This window comes from Geotrypetes seraphini, chromosome 8, assembly GCF_902459505.1.
Source record: "Geotrypetes seraphini chromosome 8, aGeoSer1.1, whole genome shotgun sequence".
In the NCBI taxonomy this organism is placed as follows: Eukaryota; Metazoa; Chordata; class Amphibia; order Gymnophiona; family Dermophiidae; genus Geotrypetes; species Geotrypetes seraphini.
Genome location: NC_047091.1, coordinates 29,453,072 through 29,461,766, shown reverse-complemented (window position 1 = coordinate 29,461,766; position 8,695 = coordinate 29,453,072). Strand labels below are relative to the sequence as shown.

Below are 8,695 nucleotides of genomic sequence, written 5' to 3'. Positions count from 1 at the left end.
TGCGTATGCGTAGATGCCCTCCAAGTGTGGCTCTGAGCCTCCAATTACCGCCAATGGGGGAGGAATAGGCACTGGCGAAGAGGAGAGGCGCATTCGCCGACTGACTGCTTACAGATGTGTCTCTCACGTCGAGAGGCACGTCCTGTAGGCATTCCGTTGGCGCTGGCGTCTCTCCTCACCAGCGTCTCGCGGCACACCTGGAATGTGTGTGCCACAGCACACAGTTTGTGAAACACTGGATTAAGGGGAGAAGTTGCCAAGCTGTGTTAGGGTTGTCTCTGGTTTGTTTCTGGGACATCCAGCACTCACCTCTCTTTCTCTTTTCTGCCTTCTTTTATCACATTTTAAGTTGAAAAGCCACCGACATGTATAACAAGTCGTGGTTTATATTAAGTTTGCAAATTGATAGATCGGATATTCACTGTGAAAGTTTTGGAAACCAGACCAATTAGACACGTCTCCAGGACAGGGTTAAGAGCCACTTTCAACAATGCCCCTATGCGTGGCCCGTGACTCCGTTTTGCGATCTTTAATGACAGTCTCAAGTGATGACTGTATCCATTTTCTTTAATTTGGCTATGCTTTTCTATATTAAAATAAGATGCCGCAGACAAGGTTCCCCCCCCCCAGGGGTCTCCTCCCGCTTTAGTGTCACAAGTCTGCTGCGAGTGTTAGTCATTTTCTTAAACCGTCAGTGTAGCGTGCGAGTGGGTGGGAGCAACAGCATGTCAAGCAGTGATTAACCTTTGCTATTCACAGGGTCACCATCCACTGGGAGGACGCGGAACCTCAGAGCTGTCAATCTCCCTCACCCTCATGAATAATTAACCTGGGAGCAGTTTTGATCCGAGCAAGGAAATTCATTACCTTGCAGGAAGTTCACCCCATAACACCGAGATACAGCAGCGCAAGGTCCCGGAATAAAGTACTCCATCTTAGACAACAGATCGGATAAGATTGAATTTATCAGGTCAGTATACAGGCTGTCTGTGATTTTCGTATGGAAGAGAGTGTGTAGTGGGTTTATTAAGTTGCATCGTATTTGGAATTCATGTTTGTTTGTTTCAATCTTATTTTTATTAGAAATAAGTGATAACAATATAAAACCAACTGAGGTCAAAAGAATGTTATGGGTTTCACGTTACCCCCCCCTCCCGATAGTTCTTAGACAAATGCAAAGGAGTGTGTGGTGCAGTGGTTAGAGCTACAGCCTCAGCACCCTGAAGCTACAGGTTCAAATCCCACACTGTTCCTTGTGACACTGGGCAAGTCACTTAATCCTCCATTGCCCCAGGTACATGGGCATGAGCCCACTGGGACAGAAAGGGAAAAACAGTTGGGTAAGGGGTCTATAAATACTTAAATAAATAAAGATAGGGTTTGAAAGTTCACCTCCACACCAGGATCCAGTAGCAGATATCAATTTATTTGTCAAAATGATCACTTAAGTTATTCAGACAATACTGACATGCGTTGACTCTTATAATTTTAGTTGTCTCAGTCTATATTGACATGCGCTGACTCAACACTGCCAGTGTTTTGACACATTAAATATGTCTTCCTCAGGAGTCTATTATTGTCGATTGTGTCACCTTTAATCCTGAACGAGGTTTCAATATCGCTCGTAGCAAAATCAGTGTTTGAAAGTGTGGGAAAGCCACAAACCTAGACAACCCAAGATCTGGCGTACTCTTTTTTCCAAGTCCAAAGAAAGGTGCATTCGGGATGAACACAAAGCTACCGTAATTCAACAATTTAAGATCCAACGACAAACCTCCCCCCCCTTTTACCAACACGCAGCGCATGTTTTAGCGCTCGCTGTGGCGGTAACTGCTCCAACGCTCATAGGAACTCTATGATGCTGGAGCAGTTACCACCTCTGCCGACGCCACAACCTGCGCAACGCATTAGTAAAAGAGGGGACTGGTGCAGTTCCCAAACTTGCCGAAATCCTTCCAGCAACCGGTGTGGTCCCAGCCTGCTTTGTGTCATTCCAGAACACGAAAACATTGACTAGATTCATCTGTTGCATTGCTGTAGGAGCTGCATTACTTGACCACTGCAAGAGTATTGCACCTGGTGTTAACAGACACCAATAGAACAATAAAGTCCGTGGAAGCTGGAGAAGGAAACAAAACGTAAAAATTTACTGCACTTTAAAATGTTGAATAAGTGAACAATGCCAAAACATGTGTCCAAGGGGAGCCTCCTGCTCAGTACAATTTAAACCCTGGCTATTTTAGGCTAAATTTGTGGTCTGTATAAAAACTTATATTGGCCCTTTACTCCAACCCTCTGGCAGGCAGGAAACAGAGGGTTGGAGTAAAGGGCCAATATTCAGACTGGCAATGGGTCACGAGCGGAGTTCCACAGGGGTCGGTGCTGGGACCTCTATTGTTTAATATATTTATTGACGATCTGGAGACCGGGACAAAATGTGAGGTTATCAAATTTGCTGATGACACCAAACTCTGCAGCAGGGTTAGGAACATGGAAGACTGTGAAAACCTGCAAAGGGACCTAACGAGACTGGTAGACTGGGCAAATAAGTGGCAAATGAGTTTTAACATAGAGAAATGCAAAGTCATGCATGTAGGGAAAAAGAACCCGATGTTCAGCTACAAAATGGGGGGAACACGGCTAGGGGTGAGTAACCTTGAAAGGGATCTGGGGATGATGGTTGACACATCACTGAAACCATTGGCGCAGTGTGCGACAGCCTCAAAAAAAGCAAACAGAATGCTGGGCATCATCAAAAAGGGTATCAGAACCAGGACAAAGGAAGTCATCATGCCGCTGTATCGCACAATGGTGCGCCCGCACCTGGATTACTGTGTTCAATACTGGTCGCCGTACCTCAAAAAGGATATGGCGGTACTCGAGGGAGTGCAGAGGAGGGCGACTAAACTGATAAAAGGTATGGAAAATTTCTCATACGCTGACAGGTTAAAAACGCTGGGGCTGTTCTCTCTGGAGAAGAGGAGACTTAGAGGGGACATGATAGAAACCTTCAAAATCCTAAAGGGCATAGAGAAAGTGAATAAGAACAGATTCTTCAAACTGTGGAGAGCCACAAGCACTAGGGGTCACTCGGAGAAATTGAAAGGGGACAGGTTTAGAACAAATGCTAGGAAGTTCTTTTTTACCCAGAGGGTGGTGGACAGATGGAACAAGCTTCCAGAGGAGGTGATAAGCCAGAACTCTGTACAGGGGTTCAAGAAAGGTTTGGATAGGTTCCTGGAGGATAAGGGGATAGAGGGGTACAGATAGAACTTGAGGTAGGTTATAGAAATGGTCAGTAACCACTTCACAGGTCGTGGACCTGATGGGCCGCCGCGGGAGCAGACCGCTGGGCAGGATGGACCTCTGGTCTGACCCAGTGGAGGCAACTTCTTATGTTCTTATGTTATAAAGGGGCATGGAGGACATCAATTTCCTCAGTAGCTCTGTAGACACCTCAATTCCCAAGCTCCTTTCTGAAAATCCAAGGGTGTTAAATCCGCTCTCAGTATTTTAAAGCAGGGTTCTTCAACCTTTTTACACCTATGGACCGGCAGAAATAAAATAATTATTTTGTGGACTGGCATCAGTCCGCGGACCGGCGGTTGAAGGATACTGGGCTAAGCAGTGGGCCAGACCCCGCCCATCTCTACCCAATCTCCACCCCAGACCCCGCCCCATAATAGTACCAATTGTAACACTATTGTTTTCCATTCATTTTTCATAGATACACACAACATAATCTTATTAACAACACATAATGGTTAACCACAAAATTAAACTACACAAAGCACACTGACAACAGATGTAAATTCTCAAAATTGACATAATTGAAACACTAAAGTCAAAAATAATATCATTCCTTCCTACCTTTGTTGTCTCCTTCCCTCCATGCTATGCCTTACCTTCTGCCTTCTCCCGCCTGGCCATTTTATGCTGCCCCCCACCCCCTCCCTGGTGTTATCTTCAGGCCGGCTCCCTCTTCCTCACTGATGCAGTGCACAAAGCTGCAGGCAGCAGCTCCTTGCGTGTTCCGCGCCTCATCTGGAAGCCTTCCCTCTGACGTTGTGACATCAGAGAGAAGGCTTCCGGTTCAGGCACAGGACGCGGGTAGGAGCCGTTGCCTGCAGCTTTGTGCACTGCATCAGTGAGGAAGAAGGAGCCGGCTTGAAGATAACACCGGGGCAGCATAAAATGGCCAGGCGGGAACAGGCCAGAAGGTAAGAACACTGCTTTACAGAAGAATGATAGCTGTGGAGTGGTTGCACTAGCCAGCAGAAATGTTTCCCTCCAGCAGTTCAGTTTTGTCCTCTGTAAGAGCAGAAGCTGACAGTGAGGGGGATATAATGTCTCACTTGCAAATATGAAAACCAATCACTTTCTGATGTATGAGGGGGGAGGCTGAAAAGTTTTCAGCCCAACCAAGAAGAGAATGACATGGATATGGTTCAATCAATGATCTGAAACATGTCAAAACATAAAATTTTGTTTCTGCAAATAAGCACTTAATGAAATAAGGTGGCGAAATAACGCTCAAAATTTAGGAAGTCGGTTGGTTGGGCTGAGAACTTTTCAGTACCCCCTGGTATTTAATAAAAGTGAGCCAAGTATAGGGCAATCAAACCATTGTGACATCACTGATGAGGTTGGCTCTTATTGGTGGAATGAGGCATTATGACATCACAAGCTCAGCTCTGGTTACCTGGGACTGAAACATTTCAAACTACGAGGGGGTGATGAAAAGTTCTCAGCCCAACCAAGAAGAGAATGACGTCAATATGGTTCAATCAATCAAAGATCTGAAATAATGTCAAAACCTAGAATTTTGTTTCTGCAAATTGGCACTTAATGAAATAAGATACCACTTTTTTCAGCTACAGTGGCAAAATAACGCTCAGAATTTAGGAAGTTGGTTGGTTGGAATGAGAACTTTTCAGTATCCCCTTGTTCCGCCACTTATTTCTGTCAGATGGGATGATCAGTGAAACTCAGAAAAGCACACAGACAATATAAAAGCATAGACAATAACCTTTTATTATATTTATATATATAGATGAATATAAAAATAGAATAGCTTCACCGTGATCCCAGGCAGCACCATCCTTCACAATTGGGAATCCCTGCAATTGATAGGTGGGTGGACCAGGGGAGACAGTCCCGTGGTTGCAACGAAGTGGATTCTAATGTTAGGGGCAAAGTCCCGTTCTTATATAGGGTGAAAACTGCTGAGTTCATAGTTATACAAGCTGATCCTGCAGTAACCAGCTTCCTTCACTATGACTCAGGCACACCTGGTCCTGTTCTTTTGTTCTTTATTTTGGCAAAACCCAGGTCACTGAGGTCAAGAGGTCAGGATAGCAGATAAGCAGACTTGTTGCAGAGACCAGCTTTCTTCACTCGGGCACCTGGTCAACCTGGTTTTACTGTCCTTTTGTTCTTTGTTTTGGCAACACCCGGGTCACTGAGGTCAGGATAGCAGAGGAGCAGGCTTAAGGAGACATGTCACGTAGTATGCTGAGTTTCAGTTACCCCCCTGGCCATAGGCATAACACCCCTCATAGAGTTCAACAAGAATGATCAAAAGATAGAATTTTACCCAATCTGGACTGTCTTGGAAGGACAGGCTAAAAACAAAATAAATAAATGAATTAATAGCCCCTCCTACCCCCCTCTGTCCGTTCAAGGACAGTCTTCAATATATATATTCATACAAGGCTGCATACATTTAAAAAGAAAAAAAAGTACATAACTTTAATGTACAGTAGCAAACACTCATTTACCAATACACATAGAAACATGATGGTAGATAAAGGCCAAATGGCCCATCCAGTCTGCCCATCCACAGTAACCATTATCTCTTTCTCTCTCCGAGAGATCCCATGTGCCTATCTCATTCCCTCTTGAATTCAGACAGTCTCAGTCTCCACCACCTCTTCTGGGAGACTGTTCCATGCATCTACCACCCTTTCTGTAAAAAAGTATTTCCTCAGATTACTCTGGAGCCTATCACCTCTTAACATCATCCTATGCCCTCTCATTGCAGAGTTTCCTTTCAAATGAAAGAGACTCAACTCATGCGCATTTACATTACGTAGGTATTTAAACGTCTCTATCATATCTCCCCTCTCCTGCCTTTCCTCCAATGTATACAGATTGAGATCTTTAAGTCTGTCCCCATACGCCTTATGATGAAAACCACATACCATTTTAGTAGCCTTCCTCTGGATTGACTCCATCCTTTTTATATCTTTTTGAAGGTGCGGCCTCCAGAATTGTACACAATATTCTAAATGAGGTCTCACTAGAAGCTTATACAGGGGCATCAATATTCCATTTTCCTACTTGTCATACTCTTCCTATGCACCCTAGCATCCTTCTAGCTTTCACCATCATCTGTTCAACCTTTTTGGCCACCTTAAGATCATCAGATACAGTCACACCCAAGTCCCGCTCTTCTGTTGTGCACATAAGCTCTTCACTCCCTAATCTGTACCATTCCCTCGGGTTTTTGCAGCCCAAATGCATGACCTTGCTTTTCTTAGCATTAAATTTTAGCTGCCAAATTTCAGACATTTCTTCAAGCTTCGCCTTGTTTTTCTTCATGTTATTCACACCATACGGCGTGTCTACTCTATTCTAGATTTTCCTATCATCCGCAAAGAGGCAAATCCTACCCCTTCAGCAATATCGTTTATAAAAATATTAAAAAGAACAGGCCCAAGAACAGAACCTTGAGGCACACCACTGGTAACGTCCCTTTCCTCAGAGCGATCTCCATTGATCACTACCCTTACTTTCCTTTTCCCCCAATCTTACAACACTTCCCTATAGTCCAAAGAATTATTATTCTCCAATGATATGGAGAATGGAATGGTACGGTGCCCATGTCAGTCCACTTTTCAAGATAATATATGGAAGTAAAACAAAAACTTAAAGGAAATAGGGTGATACCTTTTTCACTTGACTAACTTAATGCATTTTATGATTAGCTTTTGAAGGTAACCCTTTCTTCCTCAGGTCAGAAATAAGCAGATATTGACAAATATCAATATATATTAAGCGAAACATGAAATCATTCCAGTGAGAGTCTCACAGGAAGAGGGAGGATTGGGTCGGTAAGAGACAGAGAGGTGACAGAGCAGTTTAAATTCCTTTGTAGTGCGAAAGAAGGCCAAGGTCTTTGTTAAATTGTGCCTGGTAGGTATCAAAATATTTCATCATTTTAATTTCAAAGGTCTTTCCTTCTTGGATTATCCTAAAATTTCCTTTTAGTATTGTCACCATAAAATCATTGGTATATTGGTCAGTTTTTCCAACGTGCTATCTGACAGAGGTGACATCCTGGTTGGCACTGCAATTTTTAATACGATATCTGTGTAAGTTGATCCTAGTCTTTGGCATCTGGCCTGTTTCACCAATGTAGCATCCTTCTTTGCACTTTTTGCATTGAATGATATACACCACATTGGAAGATGAGCATTTGAAGAATCTCCTTATGATAAATGTTTTTCCTGTGTGAGTGACCAAAGGATCCTGTGAGTTGTTCACACAATTTGCCACACCACAAGGATGTGTGCCATTCTCTTCGTTGTGGGTCTGTCTAGGGAGTTTGCTTTTCACCAGTTTCTGTTTAAGATTAGGTGACTGATGGAAGGCCAGGATAGGTGGAGCTGGGAATATTTATTTTAGTATTTCATCTCCTTGGAGAAGTGGTTGTAGATCTCTTCTCATTTTTCTTAGTTTTTCCAGCTCTGAATTGTACGTCACTAACGTGGTTTTCTTGTCCTTCTAGTGCAATAGTTTTTCTCTGGGTGTTTTAAGGGATGAGGCAATATTCTTAGAGATATTTTAGGGTTGTTTGAAGGATACAGTCAGGGATTTTAGGGATTTATCTCTGTCTCTTGGGTCAGAGCCGATATGGTGGTATCGTGTAGCTTGGCTGTGTATAGTAGATAGTTTTGCATGTGAGGGGTGGAAGCTGAAACTGTGGATGGGGCTGCATCTGTCTGTAGGTTTCTTGTATATTATATTACATTAGAGATTTCTATTCCACCATTACCTTGGGGTTCAAGGCGGATTACAAAAGAGTTATAGGTGGTGGATTACAAAAGAAGATATCTGGTCATTTTCAGGGAAGATAAAGAGTAGACCAGGTAGTTTCGGGGTCGGGAGGTTAGAGGGAATAAGGAAGGAGCTTGCGGTATTAAGACTTTTTCAGGGATTTCTTGAAGAGTATAGTCTTTATTTTTTTTTCTGAACATCTTGTAGTCTGGGGTCGTTATCAGAAGATTGAAGATTTGGTTGTCCAGTTTTGCTGCTTGAGTGGCTAGGAGGATATAAAGAACATAAGAACATAAGAAGTTGCCTCCACTGGGTCAGACCAGAGGTCCATCCCGCCCAGCGGTCCGCTCCCGCGGCGGCCCATCAGGTCCGCGACCTGTGAAGTGGTTACTGACCACTTCTATAACCTACCTCAAGTTCTATCTGTACCCCTCTATCCCCTTATCCTCCAGGAACCTATCCAAACCTTCCTTGAACCCCTGTACAGAGTTCTGGCTTATCACCTCCTCCGGAAGCTTGTTCCATGTGTCCACCACCCTCTGGGTAAAAAAGAACTTCCTAGCATTTGTTCTAAACCTGTCCCCTTTCAATTTCTCCGAGTGACCCCTAGTGCTTGTGGCTCCCCACAGTTGGA

At 43.8% G+C, this 8,695-nt stretch overlaps 1 long non-coding RNA gene across 1 annotated transcript in view; it reads right to left on the bottom strand.

The window, feature by feature from the left end:
- Positions 1-1,428: 1,428 nt before the first annotated feature.
- LOC117365741 overlaps positions 1,429-8,695 on the bottom strand; it is a 115,057-nt gene continuing 107,790 nt past the window's right edge. The window contains exon 3 of the long non-coding RNA XR_004540449.1: positions 1,429-2,119. This is a non-coding gene — a long non-coding RNA (uncharacterized LOC117365741). The remainder of the gene's footprint in view (positions 2,120-8,695) is intronic.